Raw genomic sequence first — 19,519 nt, 5'->3', positions numbered from 1 at the left:
AGGGCACACACACACACACCAGGGCCTATGTCCTCAGAAGCCCGTTCACACTTCGGTACCAGTATGTTTTTGGACCGCGGTAAAACTTGAGAAATGGTCTTTGGACTGTTTGGGGTTCTTTTAGAAACAAAGGTGAAGCCTGCATCCAGATGCGATTTACACATTGTGTACAGGGGCAGTGTTGGGCCAGCGGTAAGTCTCTGAACCCATGACAGATGGGTTGCGGGTTCAAGTCCATGCCACAGTCATCCCCCCCGTTCCAGTCAACCCAACTGGGACAAATATTTCTATTTGTTACAAGGAGTTTTTAAACAGGTGTTGGAGAGGGGGGCCGCATACTGGTCTCTCCAGCGTAAATAAATCTCTCTCCTACTGAGCCCCTTAGTGTTGATGTTATCGTACCCTTACCTCAAGATCTGTCTCTGCGGAGAGAGGAGGGAGGAGGGGGGAGTCCTGTAAGACTCGTCCTCACGAGTTCTCTCAGCACGAGACTTCAAGTTGAAAAGGACCAGAATTGGCTACTTTATTGATCCCCTGAGGGGAAATTGCAGTGCAAGAGCAGCACTGTCAACACAGCGACAGAGTCACGAAATGATACAATAATACAACAACACAATACAGTCAGTGAGAAGCGCACTGAGAAGAGTCGCTCACAGTCCAGAATATACAGAAAACAGAACAGTACACAAAAAGTGTATCAGAGTGTCAGTCACTGCACTGTCCACAGCTTCAGTCTTGTTACAGCCATAGAGCAGGAGACTGTGTTCAGTACAGCTGAGATTGTACTGATAACACTGTCTCCTGTCTTTCAGCTGCTGCTGTCAGTAATTCGTACTTGTTGTGTTTTTACATCCTAGGAGCCCAGACTCCTGGCTGTAGAAGCACTGATGTCAGATACACTGCAGCCCAGGGTAAGTGTGTGTGTGTGATGGGTCCTGACAGGGGTGGGAGACCTCTCTGACTGCAGAGATCCAGTGAAGTGTAAATTCTCTACTGTGGGAGTTCGCCCCTGCCACCCCGACTGCACGTTTGTCTCTGCAAAATCAACGCAGAGAGTGGTGGGAGTATGGAACAAGCAACCCATCCATGCTGTTGAAGCCCAAGAAACAAGTTTTAGGAGACTGCCTTATTCATCACCTACTACTTACCAGACAGACTGGATAGGTTTTGACTGGCAAGAGGCCTTTTTCCCTCCTCGACATTTTCTCAATTGCAGACACAATTGCTCGAGCACGTGGGCCAGTCAGACCTGAATTAACAAACCAGTTTAAGGGAGACCTTTTTCGACACGTGATGCCGCAGCTGGGTAGAGGCCAGCTGCGGGCGAAGGGGTGTCTCTCTGACCTCTCTGCGACCTCTCCTGTCCTGTCTTTCAGGAATCAGAACAGATCGACGGTCACGATCGCTAAACCACTCCGGCCCTTCCTTGTTTGTGTCACACCCAACATCCCTCCCTAGAGGGCGCTCCACTGCTCTCATTATTGTCTGTGTGATTAAGCTCTCCAGGTGTACCCTTTTAGAGTTATTATTTAAAGACCAGCTCCTCCAGTCCTCGGGGCTCATCATTAGGGTAAGATGTCGCGAGGCCCGCCTGGCACCAGGAAACCCTACGTCCGTCTCCTGAGGGCGCAGGCCTCATCCCCGACACCTCCCGCTTCCTGAGCCCGGGGTCTGGAGGATCTCACCCCATCACCCTTGGACCTCCATGTTTTGTTTGTCCGTGTGCTCCCCCCTCCCGGAGATTTTAACTTTGTCGCATCCCAGGATAGATTCCTTGTTGATGGACTCTCAGACTGTGCCCTGACCTGCCCTTGGACCTGTTTGGATTTGGATGCCGTTTTGTCTTCCCCGTACACTGTCTCACGGGCTGTCACTATTATTTTGTGCACTATTAAACCCCTGTGTGTTCCCTTTTACCACACCTCCTGTTTTCTCCAGCTCTTACCACATCACATAGGGTCTTCTATAAGATCTGACACGGATTTCAGTCCGTGTTCGTGACAGTTTGCCTCATCTCCCCCCTTTTCAGTTCCCCCTTAAAAGCCAGACGCTGACGCTAATCCGGGCTCAGCATTGGTTCCGGCATCATGCGAGCTCGGGACCCGGATGCGTCTGGCTCCGTTGTGGTTTTTAGTGCCTGCTCCCGTTCCTCCCCTGCCGGTCCTGACCCGGTTCTGGATTTTAATCGTCTGTCGCGGATGGATCGCCTGGCCTTGGACTCATGCCCTGTTTTGGGATTTCTCGTTTGACTCATCGACTGGATCGTTGGCCTGGGCCACACCTCCCCCGACCACCAGCCCTCCTTGGACACACCCCCTGTTTTTATTCCCCATATCCTGCATGACCCTTTTGCCCCAGTGTTTTCCTCACTCAAACCCGGATTGTGTCGTCTGCATCGGTTCTGGAAAGACAGCGACACGCCATCAACCAGCTCTAAAGAGTAGAGACAGGTACTGAAGGGAGTCTGGACTATTGATGTGTGTATTGTAGCGTTTACAGGTTCTTCTCAGGACAAAGGACCAGTGGAGACGCGCTTCACGAACCAAGCGATAGCTTTATTCTTTTATCAACCGCACAAAACCAAACACGGGATCTACACGCACATGAGGAGACTGACGGAACACGTACACATCGTTAGGGTGGTAATTACTTAACAACAGGCTATACGCTTATGAGGCTACACAGGACACTAGAACTACTATGACACTATTTACACATGCAGGGTCAGCTGCTGGTCATCGTGTTGACCCTCAGACTCTCCCCGGCTACAACTCCCAGCCTGCCCAGCGGTACTATGAGCGCCTAGAGGTGCTTCCTCCTCACCACCAGGCGAGGGCGTTACAGTATATATATATACACACACACAGATGGCACTGGATCTGATATTCTCTGGCCTTGAATCGTTCTTTTTCAGTTTTAGATGCTCTTTGAGGTCGATTCACAGGGTTGTGTCAGCTGGCAAAATGAGGGAGTTTCAGACCGTGAAACATATCGCTCACATGCATGAGGAATGAGAACGGAATCTGTAGTGGCACTTTTCCCTACCTTTTCCTTCGTGTCTCAGAAAAAAAAATTAAAATGGACTTCTTTGATTGCAGCTCCAAATGCTGCATACGTTTTTTTCCGTTCTCTGTGCTTTTAAGTCATATATTCCAGCAGCCGTATCACCCTGCAGCTCCCAGCTGGCAGCCCCCCTCCACTGGAGCTCAGCAGGTGTGAGCCTGGTCAGTACTTGGAGGGGAGACTCCTGGGAAAAACTAAGGTTTCTGCTAGAAGAGGTGTTAGTGGGGCCAGCAGGGGGCGCTCACCCTGCGGTCTGTGTGGGTCCTAATGCCCCAGTATAGTGACGGGGGACGCTGGACTGTAAACAGGTGCCGTCCTTCGGATGAGACGTAAAACCAAGGTCCTGACTCTCTGTGGTCATTAAAAATCCCAGGGGGTTTCTGGAAAAGAGTAGGGGTGTAACCCCGGTGTCCTGGCCAAATTTCCCATTGGCCCTTACCAATCATGGCCTCCTAATAGCCCCCCTCTCTGAACTGGCTTCATCACTCTGCTCTCCTCCCCACTGAGAGCTGGTGTGTGAGGAGCGTTCTGGCGCACTATGGTTGCCGTCGCATCATCCAGATGGGGCTGCACATTGGTGGTGGTAGTGGGATTCCCCGTGACCTGTAAAGCGCTATATAAGTGTAAACAATTATTATTCTTATTCATCTTTTCCTATTTTCTGCTCTAAAAACTGTTCTCTTCCTTTAACCTGACAGGTAGTGTTGAACTCGGAGGTTATCGTTTTTGCTCGTTAATGCTTGTATCTCTGATTTCTCATTTCGTTTCTAAATCTGAGCATTATTGTCTATAGAGAATGCCTGTCGTCTGTGAGCGGCTGTGCCTCTGTTAGTTAGCAGTAAAGTTCAATGAAGGCATCTTTGGACTCTATGTAAATAATTTGCGGATAATCAGGTGTGGTTTCTAATTATTGTTAATAAAATTATTTTTGCCTGATGTTTGTCTCCAGTCTTATTACTCTGCGATTAGTCTGAGCCTGGAAAGAACTGGTGAACAGCTGGTCCAGTGGTTCAGGTCCAGTCTCGTTAGACCAGGAGGACAGCTGGTCCAGTGGTTCAGGTCCAGTCTCGTTAGACCAGGAGGACAGCTGGTCCAGTGGTTCAGGTCCAGTCTCGTTAGACCTGGAGGACAGCTGGTCCAGTGGTTCAGGTCCAGTCTCGTTAGACCAGGAGGACAGCTGGTCCAGTGGTTCAGGTCCAGTCTTGTTAGACCAGGAGGACAGCTGGTCCAGTGGTTCAGGTCCAGTTTTGTTAGACCAGGAGGACAGCTGGTCCAGTGGTTCAGGTCCAGTCTTGTTAGACCAGGAAGACAGCTGGTTCAGGGTTCAGCTCCAGTCTTGTTAGACCAGGAAGACAGCTGGTCAAGGGTTCATTTCCAGTCTCTCTACACCAGGAGAACAGCTGGTCCAGTGGTTCAGGTCCAGTCTTGTTAGACCAGGAAGACAGCTGGTCCAGTGGTTAAGGTCCAGTCTTGTTAGATCAGGAGGACAGCTGGTCCAATGGTTCAGGTCCAGTCTTGTTAGACCAGGAGAACAGCTGGTCCTGTGGTTCAGGTCCAGTCTGACCCCCAGTTTCTCTCTCTCTCCCTGTGTGTCTCACGGAGAGCAAGCTGGGGTCTGCGACAAGACAAATTCCTAATACAAGAAACTGTACAGGGCCAATAAAGTGATCTGATCTTATCAGTCAGGTGAGGCGTGACGGAGCAGAGAAACTTCGGTTCAAAAATGTACTTGTCGTCCTGCGATACCGCTGATCCCCACTAGAGGGCCACCCAGAACCAGCACATGCAACCCTCTGTCTCTCTCCACCTCCGATATCCGCGTGAGAATGCGTCTCATTTCGTGAGCACCACCGGTGCCGCTAATTCAGTAAATACTCCCGCAGCTGCGTGGGCGTGGGGCTCAGAAACATGCCAACGGCTCTTCTAGCTCAGGCGCAGAGTTTCCTTTCCTTTCCTGTCAAATAGAGAATGTGTTTTTTTTTTCTCTTCTTCTCTTCCTTGGAGTTTTAACGTTCGCTGTTCACGGGAGAAGAATTAAAATCCTCTCCAGCTACGCGGGACGATATGATGTCGAGCGACGTTGACGCTGAGTGTTAGGTGCAAGGGGAACCCCCGCACCGTTACAGAGCATACGGAGGAGAGAGAGCTTCGTGATCGAAACGCTCCTTCTGCTAGGTAATTCTGACCTGCACACTAGACTTTACTGTGAGACTGTGGGTAATTCTGACCTGCACACTAGACTTTACTGTGTGACTGTGTGGGTAATTCTGACCTGCACACTAGACTTTACTGTGAGACTGTGTGGGTAATTCTGGCCTGCACACTAGACTTTACTGTGAGACTGTGTGGGTAATTCTGGCCTGCACACTAGACTTTACTGTGAGACTGTGTGGGTAATTCTGGCCTGCACACTAGACTTTACTGTGAGACTGTGTGGGTAATTCTGGCCTGCACACTAGACTTTACTGTGAGACTGTGTGGGTAATTCTGGCCTGCACACTAGACTTTACTGTGAGACTGTGTGGGTAATTCTGGCCTGCACACTAGACTTTACTGTGAGACTGTGTGTTTCCTGTGTGTCTGTCACTCTGTCTATCTTACCAGCTATCCTTAGAACTGTGGCTTACAGCCCTCAGACGTGAAGGTGATCTTTTCATTTTTTGATTCTGTTTAATGTTGTGTTGCATTGTGAAATTCACGTGGAGGAGTGGCGGAGCTGAGCTGGAAACTGTGGTCGGAAGGTACCAACCGCAGCGTGTGAAGAGACCGAGATTAACCGCTGAAGCTCACAAATGTTCACAAGATGGGGGGAGAGCTGTAAGATAGATTCAGCAAAGGAGAAATCTATCACTTTCCACTGCAATTTCTTTAGGAGACACTGTCCTACTGTCCCCAGTTACTGTCCTTCTGTCCTACTGTCCTCAGGAGACACTGTCCTTTTCTGCTACTGTCTCCAGTTGCACTGTCCGCAGAGGACACTGTCCTACTGTCCTCAGGATGTCAAATGTCCTTTTCTGTTCCTTAATTCCTCTACCTTTTAATACTCCAAAGATTCTTCATTTACTTAAAATGAAGTTAGCGTTATGCACAAAACAACGGCATTTGACCACGTTTAGCTGTTACAATTGATCTTTAAAAGAAAATACTCGGATGCACAAAATGCAAACATTTAAAACACGAATAAATACATTTACTGTACCGTTTGATCATTTAAACAGAATCAGAATATTTCTTCAGTTCATACAAAATCTGTTACGAGTTATACATGCTGCATTACGTCACTGAACATATTGTGTATATGATATTTTTTTTTTGTATTTCCCTGTTCTTTAAGTTGAGCTCGTCTTCCAATGATGAATAAACCTAATATTACAATTATGTTCAAAAACAGCAGTTTTTCTATTCTAGAAGACCGCCTGTTAAGTTTGGTGGGTACTGTATTTCTTGTATGTCTGTGATTAGTAAGAATAGTTAATAGTTTTTTATAGTTTTAGTTTCACTGTGTTCTACATTTTCAGAGGACTGCTTTGAGTACACCTGAAGGTGATTTGAGTTCATATTATTATTCATATTAGTGAGCTGCAGCTTCCTAGCATAATAAGTTCTCTTTAATGGGGAAAAAACGGTCCTCAATCGTCTATTATTTGTTTGTCAAAATGACAGCCTGCGTGCTATGTGTTATGTTGAATATTTTCAAGCCGTAAGTAACTTTGTGATCCGAACCGCAGGTGAAATTATTACTGTACATGCGGTTTATTGATGACATTAAAGTTCAGCACGAGTGACGTCTTTGCCTCTAGAGAATTCGTTCCGTTGATCTGGAGAACTTCGCTTTTCTCCGTCTCCTGTTTTTAATGTTTGGGAACTATTGAATGTGGCGCTACCTATCATATTCTTTTCACAAGTAGGTGTTGAATTGCGATATTATTATTATTATTTTTCTTTTCAGGAAAGCTTTGCTGAAAGTACACCGTCTGAAAACATGATCAGTTTTGATATGGCCTGGAACTGGGTGAGAGAGAGATTCTCTCTCTCTCTCCTCATTAAACAACAACAACAAAAAACTGAGCCAACCTGTTCGACTGCTCAGAGCTGTCCTCACCAGTTGAAGGCAGCTCTTTGTAATGCGCTGACCAATAATGTAAAACCACGTTTTAGAAATTCCTTATATGTTAATAGCGCACCTGACCAGAACATCGTGAGAAATCAAAACGGCTTAAGGAAAGCGGACAGATAGATGCTCACGGAGACGAGCAGGAACCGACGAAACCAAGCACTAATGATTGATTTGATCGATGGAGGCGTTTATCCAGAGCAACATACTGTACACTTGACCCTGTTTCCATAGTGGGGGGGGTATATTAGGGAGGCAATGTGCGCCCTGCTCCGGGGTGCCACAGCACTGTCCCACTGAGGATTTGAACCTGCAACCCTATCGATTGCTGCCCCGCGAAGAGCACAGTATACACGGTATAAACTGGGATGGGACGGTTTCTCTCGGTGACACTTCTAAGGTTTTCCTTAATAGCAAACCAGTTCTTTTATGTCCTCTGGGAAGCTGTTCAAGAAGTCCTTTTTTTTTGTTACGGGCTGCTTTCTGTCCGGGTCGGACATAATTGTCATTGTTTTTTGTATTATCAGTGTTAAATATTTGTGACTTTATATTTTTTTCCTCCTCCTCCCGGAGACCAGAAGTGTGTAACCCCTCCCCTCCCCAAACCCCCACCCCCCCCCCCAACTCGTGGGTATTATTAATTCGTCAGATTTTATTTTATTTATTTTTATCCTGCAACCTTTCCGGAAGGGCACAATGAGAGGGGGGGAAATAGTGTCAAACGCAGCTCCGACTGGAATGACTTCAAGATTCTCCTCCTCAAATGAACCAACCCGTTCAGTAGCTCCGAGCTGCCCTTGCCTGGGATCATCTGAGCCGGGCAGTCGCAAGTATGAAAGTAGGTGACATACTTTCACTCACCCAAAAACCTAACCACACAGTCCCAACCACTCCCCCTTCACAATTCAATCAGGTGTGTGTGTGTGTGTGTGTGTGTGTGTGTGTGTGTGTGTGTGTGTGTCCTGCAGTCGTGAAACCTGATAACAGTGGAGCAGTGATGGAGAACAGTAAGTTTTTTTTTTAATCTCTCCTGGAAATATACCTGTCAAGGAAGCCACGAGAGAGTGCTCTAACCTGAGTAAGGTCTTTATCTCAGTATTGCAATACCGGGAGCCCTGCAGTCACTCTCTGCAGAGTGCGTCGGAGACTCAACTTGTTATGGCTTTTTAGAAAGATGTTTTAATGCAAGGGAAAGACAAAACGGATCACACCATAGAAACAAAAAAAAAAAACCGCCAATATATATTTTGCCAAGCTTATCAGTTACCCTCGGCTAATTTAGTCATCTACACGGTACGTACTGTGTTTACAAACTGTCTTCTAAGAATCTGCAGCAGTTGAACCCTTGTTATATATTTCCCTAAAGCTCTTTACCTTTTAAGAATCGATTTACTTATTAGATTTCCATTTCAAACCACCGTTTCTCAGTGTTGGTATGCTCTCGTCGAAATTGTTTCAGGCGATGTGAACCGGGGTTACAGATGAACCCCCTTTTTGTTTTTCTAAAAGCGTATCATCAGGAGACCCTTCGAGGTGTGTTGAAGCGCCGCGGACACCTTCCGTTCCGATAGAAGAAACAGTCCCGCGGTTATTAACAAGGGGCGGGTGCGTCGCTAACAAAGGCTTGGATCCGATAGGCACGGAGATACATTGATTTCATGTATATAACGTGCTGCGACGCCCCCCTTTTTTTTCATCGTACTGTAACGCTTACGGCCGACAAGCACTGTGTAAGAGCCGGCGTACCAGAGCAGGTGACGTCACCGCCCTTCCCTGTGATAGCAGGACTACAGCTACTGGGCTGTAGAGAGATCTCTCTTTAGCTCACGGGGCTGGGTCGCTGCAGAGAGACGCGGAAGTCCCGGGTTCGAGCCTCCAGTCGGGATGGGGCTGACCAGATGCGGCAAGGGCGCCAGCCTGAGCCCCCGTTGCGTTACAGTACTGTGGGGTTTGAGCCAGTTTTAATCGGCAAAGGTAGATACTTTATTGATCCCGTGAGGGGAAATTGCAGTGCAACAGCAGCTTAACACAGCCACAGTGTAACGAATGATACAATAATAATAATTATTAATAATAATAATACAATCAGTACAGTGAGGGGTGCACTAAAAGCGTTACAGTCCAGGACACATGAAGAACAAACTAGAACAGAACAGCACACAGAAAAATCGTATCGCACATATGAATATAATATAGATGTAAATATAAATGTATTATTGCACGGGTCCCTGGCGTATATTGCCCCCCCAAGAAAACGGTTGTAAACAGGGAAAAGAAAGAGAACCGATGTCGCAGTAGATGTCTAGATGCGTTCAGTCCAGAAATGGGTCCCTGTCAGTGTGGCCTCTGCCCCGACGCAAGGCGGAGGCGTTGTACAGTCTGAGGCCAGAAGGACCTCCTGTAGAGCCCCCTGTCGCACCGGGGGTGGATCAGCCTATTGCTGAATGCGCTCTTGTGCTATTTTAATTTTAAAAAAAAACTCCAGTCGATACTCTGACCGCTCCCAAATCACTAGAAAGATCTGCTGCTCAGGATCTGCGCTCTGTGGCTGGGAGGGGTTTGCCAGTTCAAATCCTGCGGCCGGCAGAGGAATCCTACTCCGTTGGGGCCCCCCCTGAGCGAGGCCCTGAACCCCAACTGCTCCAGGTGGCGCTGTACAATGGCTGACCCTGCGCTCTGACCCCCCAGCTTCTCTCTCTCTTCCCGTCTGTGTCTCCTGGAGAGGCAGCTGGGCTCTGTGAAAAGATCATTCCTCATGCAAGAACCTTTCTAGGGTTAATAAAGTGACGTTATTATTCTTGAAACCACAGGCAGGGCAAGGAGAATGAGGAACTGTTCGGGGTACATTCCTCTGACATACCTGAGTTCATACCTCAGTCACAGGTAGGCGTGGTAGTTACCTGCAGGAGAAACACGCCCTCCCCCCCTGCAAACCTATCTATGCTCGACAAGTTTCTGTCTGCAGAAGCTCGGAGAGCCAGAAAATCTCAAAATCCCATTCCAGCGGTGACAATCCGGGCGATCTAGGTGAAACCCGAATGAGTGTGTTTAGTTTCTATGGTGTTGATTCACTCAGCATCCATTACGGTGTAGTGGATGAGCTCAAGTTATAATAATTCCTTACACTTGTAGGGTGTTTTTCTGGACACTCCACTCAAAGCGCTTTACAGGTCATGGGGAATCCCACTACCGCCACCAGTGTGCAGCCCCACCTGGATGATGTGACGGCAGCCATAGTGCGCCAGAACGCTCCCCACACAGCAGCTCTCAGTGGGGAGGAGAGCAGAGGGATGAAGCCAGTTCAGAGAGGGGGGGTTATTAGGAGGCCATGATTGGTAAGGGCCAATGGGAAATTTGGCCAGGATGCCGAGGTTACACCCCTACTCATTTCAAGAAACACCCTGGGATGGTTAATGGCCACAGAGAGTCAGGACCTTGGTTTTATGTCTTGTCTGAAGGACGGCGTCTTTTTACAATCCAGTGTCCCCAACCCAGTGACAGCCCTAGGGCTCTGGGTTCAATTCCTGCGGTGCTGTCTGGGTGGAGCTTGCATGTTCTGTTCAGGTTTTGTGTGTGGATTTCCTATCACAGTCCAAAGACACACTGGTAGGGTAGAACCTAGGTTAGGGTAGGCTTCTGGAAAAATTGGAGTGTGTGTGTGTGTGTGTGTGTGTGTGTGTGTGTGTGTGTGTGTGTGTGTGTGTGTGTGTGTTTGTTTTTGCGCCCCGTGATGGACTGCTGTCCTGTCCAGCCTGCTAGGATAGAATCTGCCTCTCCTCTGGGTCGGATGAAACAGTTAAAAGAGGATCGATGTAAAACAATTAATTAGTCAATAAATTAGGAGTATTTGTAGTTACAAACCTTATGCTATTGGGCTCAAGTATGGAGTGAATCTATCGTTTGCACCTCAACAAGGAAGAGAAGTTGTGAGTATAAATGCCTGCCGAGTTCCTTTTCAGGGGGGGTTAGTGGATTACTTTGTCTGATGTTGAGCTGGGGGCCAAAAAGCCACTGTATGCACACTTTACCCCCCCCAAAAAAAATCACTCTGAATATGTTTCACCGGCATGTGAGAGTTCTCACACGGCACTGCGTTAGCACGGACGTTCATTTTTTAAATACGTTTAGCGAAAGAATTCCGGTTTTACCAGGATGACCGTTAAAAAAAAAAAAAGGATTTCAGTGAGAAAGGTGACAATAACTGTGAGGGAGCAGTCAGTCGTATTAGATCGCACCAATTGTAAAAAAAACAACAACAAAATTGTCATCTTAGATGATGGAATGATGGAATTAAAAAAAAGGGGAAAAGAAAATTATTGGGAAGTTTAAGCGATAATAATTGTTGGACTGGAGCAATAGATCAATACACATGAGGTGAATGGGTAGTCGTAGACTATCTATAATAGTCTACACCAGCAGCCATATCACCCTGCAACTCACAACTGGCAGCCCCCACTGAAGCTCAGCAGGTGTGAGCCTGGTCAGTACCTGGATGGGAGACCTCCTGGGAAAAACTAGGGTTGCTGCTGGAAGAGGTGTTAGTGGGGCCAGCAGGGGGCGCTCACCTTGCGGTCCGTGTGGGTCCTAATGCCCCAGTATAGTGACGGGGGACCTGTAAACAGGCGCCGTCCTTCGGATGAGATGTAAAAACCGAGGTCCTGACTCTCTGTGGTCATTAAAAATCCCAGGGTGTTTCTCGAAAAGAGTAGGGGGTGTAACCCTGGTGTCCTGGCCAAATTTCCCATTGGCCTTTATCAATCATGGCCTCCTAACAATCACCCTCTCTGAACTGGCTTCATCACTCTGCTCTCCTCCCCACTGAGAGCTGGTGTGTGGGGAGCGTTCTGGTGCACTATGGCTGCCGTCGCATCATCCAGGTGGGGCTGCACTACCAGGTGGTGGTAGTGGGATCCCCCATGACCTGTCAAGCGCTTTGAGTGGAGTGTCCAGAAAAGCGCTATATAAGTGTAAGCAATTATTATTATTATTATTATTATTATTATTATTATAATAAGGGACGAACACAATAATCAAAGTCTCCATTGTTTTCCCTCTTTGTAATTGTGCCAGCTCACCTGCAGGTGGTGCTGTTGGGCAGGCGGGGCACAGGGAAGAGCTCAGTGGGGAACACCCTGCTGGGCAGGACGGAGTTCCCCTCGGTGCTCAGCTCCACCCCCGTGACGACGCGTGCGGGAGTGCCCACGCGGCCCGCGCCGGGGGGAGACGGCTCCACGTCGTCGACACCCCGGACCTCTTCGACGAAGGTCTCCCCGATCGCCAGGTCCACGTCCGGGACTGCCTGGCCCTGTCAGCCCCGGGGCCCCACGCCTTCCTGCTGGTGCTGCAGCTGGGGCGTTTCACCAAGGGGGAGAAGAGGATTGGGGGGAAGATGAAACAGGCCTTCGGGCCCGGGGTCACCCGGCACGCCGTGGTCCTGTTCACCTACAGCGACGACCTGGGAGGAGTCCCCGTCGAGGACTTCCTGCAGGGGGCCCAGGCAGGGCTGAAGGCTCTGCTGGAGGCCTGCGGGAACCGGTACCACGTCTTCAACAACCGGGACGCCGGCGACCACCGGCAGGTGTCCCAGCTGCTGGACAAGATCGAGGAGCTGGTGCGGGAGAACGGGGGCGCCTACTACACCCAGGGGACAGGCCCCGGGAGACGCGAAGAAGACCCCGCCGCGGACGGGCGTCCCCTCATCGAGGAAGAGAACCCCGGCGAACCTGGATGTGGGGGGGGCTCCGTCTCGGGACCCGGAGGAAGGGAGCAACCCGATCTGGAAATTCTTCTGCCGATGTGTCGCGTGCCTGCGGTCCTTCAGAAGGAGGAAATGTCCCGGGAGGAGAAGGCAGCAGGGACTCAATCTGTTCTGCTGGAAGAATTAAACGCGCGATAGTAAGAGGAGCACCGGTCTGTCGGCGCTGCTTTTGCATGTGCGCCCCACCCAAAACTGCTTTCTAACGTTTGAACCTGTTCTCGTTTTTTTTTCCCTGTCCTGCGTCCCCCCCCGCCTTGATTGCATTCCAGAAATCCATGAACCGCCCCCCCCCCCCGCCCTGATTTTAAATGAATGTTGTTGTGGTTTTCTTTTTTTACTTCTGTATAAAATGTTCCCAGTATCGTTTCGGACCACAGATGCCCCCGCTACCCGCACGTACGAGCATGTATGTGTTGTGTAAGTTGTGGAAACCCGATATTGTGTCTGCTGATATGAGAGAGAGAGAGATTTGGATTGTTTTTTCCAGTGGTGGATGTTATTGGGGTTTTTTCTCCTCTTTCCTAGCCCACCCGAGCTGTGTTCATAGAAGGCTTCTTCTCCGTGCAAAGGGGCGCAGAAGGGGTCTCGGCAATGCCCCCCACCCCAAAAAAAAAAACAGCACAAGGTGGGAGAGGTCTGGGAGGAGAAGCCGGATGATCACAGGACAGACAGACAGAGAATGCACACTCTTAGTGGGCTGGTTTTCATAACAGCTCCTACCTCCAGGCAGTAAGACTCCTGAACAGCCCACCTGTAGCTCCTTCAGCAGATCACCCGTAATGCCTACAGGGACACAGAGTTTTCACTGTATTCAGCATAACTGCACTACTTAAACATAACGTACCACACACCCCCTTGACAGATCGCAGCTCTGTTGATATTGAGCCCGGGCGGAGTTCATTTTATTCAGTTTCTATTGCGCTCTGATGGTCACGGCCCCCATCCTCTCCGCCAGAGGGCGCTCCAACCTCCTCGCATTAGTTCTCTTAATGACTGCCTGCAGTATTGCCTGGTGTGCCTTGTTTCAGCTTCACTATTTAAGTATACTCCCCCGCCCCCAACCTCCTGTTAATGCTTCCCGACCCACTGAGCTCCGTATTTCTTGGTCTCTGGTTGTCTCCCGATAGATGTCCCGGCTATGGACTGCTTCCTGACTTCCCTTTGGACGTCCCTGGATATCTTTGCCTACGGATTTTCCCTACTTCACCGTAAGCCCCAATAAACCCCCCCGTGTGTGTATTCCCTGAACCCTGTCTTTTTCCCGAATCGCCGCTTGGCGTGGGGGGGTCTAAACTCCACTCTCCACGGGAGACCGACCCGGCTTCCGTGATGATCATGTCTTCTGTAACCTCCTTTTGTAACTTTTTAAATTTGTGACAATAGCCCTGAAACTATTCAGCATGTGTTTTGGTTATGTCCCGGGGTAAAAAATGTTCTGGATTAAGTTGCAGACTTCTATTTAAAAAAAGAGAGAGACCAATAGTAGTATTTGTTTTGATGGGAAAAGGTGGGAAAAGTTTCAGCCCCATCGAAAACAATATTAAAATTTTGTTTGTAATAAATTTAATTATTATAACGGCACGTTATTATATACATAAAATGAAGTGGTCTGGAAAGAACCCTTTGCTTGAGCATTTTAAACTGGATGTACGGGGGTATTTGCAGATTTCGAAGTGCAAAAATCTGAAAGCGGTGTGGGCATTATTTCAATATAATGCGTTTAATCTTTTTTCATAACTTGAATCTATGTAGTAATATGTACCCCTGACGATCTTTTTGTCTTGAATTGTTATGTGTACGCTTGTTTGGATTGTAATTTGTGTTCTTTTGTTAAGCATAAATAAAAACAACTTTAATTTTGTCCCCCTCCACCGGTGAGCCCGCAGAAAAGACGTTTCGTTGCCCGCAAACTACTGCTGCCCGCTGTGTCGTTGTGCATTTAATTAAACTTTGGCAAAAAAAAAGTAACCCCGATTACTGAACCTCCGCCATGCTTCACTGTAGGGAAGGGGTGAGACGGTGTGCTTCTGCCGCCCCAGCTTCCAAAGAGCGAAGGGTAAGCAAATACAGCAGACTTCATCTGAAATACGCGATTACAGCGCATATTACAAGGTATTATTGCCATTTTGAATTTTAAATTACATTATAATTATTTCTTCGTAGCCTGTTCTTCAAGAAAACACTGCACGGGCGAAACTTCTTCGAAATCTACCACCAGGACAGTAAAAAAGAAAGCGGTAAGACGGAAAAAAAGAAAAGTTTATTTTGAAGTCTGTTCTGTGACTGATGAATACTACTGTGTGACTTTATTTCTTACATGAATTGTTATTTTGCCACAGGCCGTGGGTCTCTGCTCTCGGCCACTGGCCAGGGTGCCAACCTGTAGAAGCAGCACCTGTGTGGAGACTTTTCGGCAGCAGCGGGAGCAGTATGACGCATTACTGGGGAGGATTGGGAGGCTAGAGACACTCCTGAAAATGCAGAGGAAGGAGACAGTATGTTCCAGCAGTCAAACAGTTGAGCAGCTGTCTCCCGAAAAGTGCCTCTCCCCGCCGCGCAGGTTGCAATGCCTGGCGGAAGCTCTGCCCCCCGCAGAGCATACACCGCCTCAGGACACTCCATCCCGGCCTCTCCGCTCACCACCGTGCAGGAATTTGTTGATGCTGTCCCCGCCGTCTATCTCCCCCCAGGAAGCACCGTTTACGGAGCGGAATTCACAGACGCCAGTGGGACGAATAATTCTCCCAGATATCCAACTGTTACCCATCACTCAGGAGATGGAGGGGGGATTGTACTTGTAGTGCATCAGCATAGACGGGAAAGCAAGAGCCGACCGCTACGCCGCCCTCGTGTTTTGAAATCTTGTGACTTTTGAAATTTACTGGGGGTGGACCACGTGCCTTGCCTTGCAATCTCCGGGAAACCATTAGTAGCATGGTGAATCGGAGATTCTCAACCCTTACTTCGTGCGACTGGAAAATAATTCATGATCAGATCAACGAAATGCTTCGTAGAAGGAGGCGCTCTTTTCCTCTAGTCTAACAGTCTGTCCACAAACAAAACATTCCTGTTAGACAAGAGGAATTGAAAAAAAACAATTTTGTCAATGGAAACCGGTGTGTGTGTGTCTCTCTCTGCTGGATGTCCCTCTCACTCTCTGCTGAATGAATAAAAGCATTTTATTAAAAACATCTCCACATGGCTGAGGTCTGCGTTTGGGTCCTGGAGTAGGACTTTATGTATTTGTAGGATTAGGGTTGTTTTATATGTATAATTGTAACTATCACTTGTACAAAAACATCAATAACATCTTGTTGTAACCGTGGAACACACAATGTCATGGTAATGCATGCCTGTACATCTAAAAAGGAAAGATCTGCCCTGACATTGTATGTGTAAAAATAGGCAGTCCTGACGTATGCCATATTTTATAAGGGGGGAATGAAGTAAGAGACAAGATGTAAAAAGGGTTAACTTAAGTCAATTCTGCCTGAAAATTAGACTTCTAAGCAACAGGGGTTTATGGCAGGAAAGCGGGTTAACTGATAAGGATTCCAGATGCGAACAAGGAACCCCCTGGGGGCATAATCTTAAACTGACCATTTGGCCAGGGCCTCTTAACTGGCCGAATACCATGACCCCCCCTTACCATAACATCGAATGACGTCTGAAGTAGCAAGCAAGAACTATATAACCTAAAAGTTTGTACCGGCACATCGAACAACATTTCGGTTTTGTTGTTTCTTGCGGGAAACAAGACTTCAGCTTTATTGTTCCTTGCATGCAATAAACTCATCTATTTTTCTTCATCTTGGGATCAAGAACCTTATTCCTTCTGTTACAACAGTACCAAACGCACGTTTCTTCTGTAACCGGAGCCGATCATTTGCAATTGGGCTGTGCCGACAGACCAGGACGAGCTCTGTCGGCTCAAAAGCAGTGCAGGACCTGCAAGTACAACAGAAAGATTAGCATCCAGCGGGGGCCTCTTAGTAAGCCCAAGATCTCATCAAGAATCGGCTCCAGCAACAGGGCTGGGCCCATTGTTCCATTCTCCGACCACTCTCGGTGTAAACAAGTCCCTCCTGGTCTCTGCTTGAAATGCACTTTCCTGCGTTTGCTTTGGTGTAACTGGCTTCCCCTGCATGGGCGAATGTGAAGAAGATCCTTAGTAAGTCATTGAAGAAAACCGAGAAGAGGTCGGAGTGGCCTCTGTCGTTCATCAGCGATCCAGTCAGGCAGTACTCCTCTGGAAAGCGCCGTTCGTTCACATCGATTGGCTTTTTTTTGCCTTCATTCGTGCAAGTAGTAAAAGCAGACGCCCATATTCTGCCGTGACCCGGATTTGAACCAGGGTTGTTGCGGCCACAACACAAAGTACTGACCACTATACGATCACGGCGAGTTACAGATACACACGTTGCAGGGTGGAAAAGGCTGTGCTCTCTTCGTGTGACATAATTCGGAAAAGTCCTGACGTTGCATTTCAACTGAGCCCCAGTATACATCGACTCTTCGACAATCTGAGTGACAACTCTCTTGCGTGTTTTCTCATATGTAGTTTGCTTGCATGATGCCGGGAACAGCGTGGTTGTTCTCTGCCATATGGTCTAGGGGTTAGGATTCCTGGTTTTCACCCAGGCTCGACTCCCGGTATGAGAACGTGTCGGTTTTGCCTCCTGCTTTCCAAAAGATCAGCACCGTGTACGAAGGAGCCGCATTAAAACCACTCGAACGTGCAAAACGTGACCAGGGTAAAGTTAGCTTGAAGTTAGAGAATGATTTTGGCGCGCCTGTAGGGCTTTCGCGAAATCTCTTAGAATTACAAAAACACATGCTTTGTGTATAAAATACAGTGTGAATGCTTTCTCAGCCTTCACTTTGTCATCTTTATGACGTTTTTTTGACCACACTCGAATATTCTTTTGTCCATATTTTCGCAATGGAAGCATAGAACGCCTTCAAACCAAATGCATTTTAAAGACCACGACTTGTGGATATTTCCACAGTCTCAACACCAAACTATCAGTGTGCTAATTATCTTTTTTTAAACCTCTGGTTTTTCATCGATGCGTGATTACGCACGAACTGGAACCCGGGGAAAGCTGTGTGCACACATTCACAACACAAGAAATACTGTTCAATACTGTCAATATGACCATAGGAAGCAGAACATCGCAGTCTCCAATTACCCAGACTGTAAGCACGGGAATAAAGCTTTGTTTGATTTCTGAAACCCCTCCTTTACGTCCTGTTTTCATTCAGGTAAGGGTCAACTATATTGACAATACTACTGACAGCAGGAGGATTAAAATATTCTTTACTCAGCGGCTTATTAAAAACAGCTCCCATGATGTTTCAAGAGACTTTTTATACAGAACACTGACACAGCTTTGTGTTCTGAATCTTTTTATCGTGCTTTTATTTAATGTGGCACAATGCACTGGGATAGGGGTATTCTGTTCACAAACCAATAGCATTTAAATCACAGCACCCACAATGCTGAATGTAAGTGTTTCGCACACTAAGCAGGTCCTCTGACTTTTCCCAGCTTTGTTTTGGGTTGTGGCCCCTTTATTTTTTTATGATTTTCCAAAGATAACACTAAAGGTAACACACTGGGATAGGTGGGTCTTTTTCATGGCTCAATAGCAATTCAAATACAACAGCCACACTGCTGAAACCAAGTGTTTTACACACCAGACAGGCCCCCGAACCTCATACAACCTTGCTGTGGCTGTGGCCCCTTTCTTTATTTTTTATGATTTTCTGAAGATAACACTACAGGTAATACACTGGGACAGGTGGGTCTTCTTCATGGCTTCATGATTTTTTGACTGTAATCAAGTGTTGTGCACACAAGGCAGGCCTCCTGACCTTTCACAGTCATGCTTTGTTGTGTGAAACTTTAATTCTCTTTTTAGGATTTGTTGAACATCAAAACTTCCAACTTCCACCGAGATGAATGGGGTGCTCTTCAATAGCTTTTTCATCTATACACACAAGCGTATATAACCAAGACACTCAGAGACACCTGCACCCCCCTCCTGGACCACTCTGGTATCAACACCCCCAAACCAATCCATACCAGCTAACAAGACTCAGAATCGGTGCAACCCTCCAACTTGGACCAAGAGCAGGATGGGACAAGAACCTGTACCACACTACGCACCCCTCAGACCTGTGGTCAAGGGCTGGTGGAGTAGGGAATATGATCAACGAATTTCTGAAGTTTTCTAAACTCGAAAAAAAAATAGTTGGAATGACAAGATGTGAAGGAACAAGTAATAGGTTTATTCCATGCTGAAAAAAAGAAGAAAGAGAACACAACGTTTCAGCCGTGGAGCCTTCTTCAGGTGTGAGAGAGACAGGGCAGTAGGCAAAGGTAAAGTAGCGGGAGAACAAAGGTTGAGAGGGAGGAGGAGTGAGAGGCGGGAGCAGGGGACAGAAAGAGAGGCCAATCAAGAGGTGTGAAGTCAGAATGGGTGCAGAGAGGTGTGAAATGAAACTTCCAATGAATGGAGAAAATTTAAAAGAACAGTAATCTGTCGTTAAGGGAAGGGAGAATGTGTGATCCTAGCTGC

At 47.7% G+C, this 19,519-nt stretch overlaps 1 non-coding gene across 1 annotated transcript; it reads right to left on the bottom strand.

Moving 5' to 3' along the window:
* Positions 1-17,265: 17,265 nt before the first annotated feature.
* Positions 17,266-17,337, bottom strand: trnah-gug (transfer RNA histidin (anticodon GUG)). The gene has a single exon. It is a non-coding gene; the product is annotated as a tRNA-His (tRNA).
* Between the last annotated feature and the right edge of the window lie 2,182 nt (positions 17,338-19,519).

This window comes from Lepisosteus oculatus, chromosome 14, assembly GCF_040954835.1.
Source record: "Lepisosteus oculatus isolate fLepOcu1 chromosome 14, fLepOcu1.hap2, whole genome shotgun sequence".
Lineage (NCBI taxonomy): Eukaryota > Metazoa > Chordata > Actinopteri > Semionotiformes > Lepisosteidae > Lepisosteus > Lepisosteus oculatus.
This window is presented reverse-complemented; position numbering and strand designations above follow the sequence as displayed.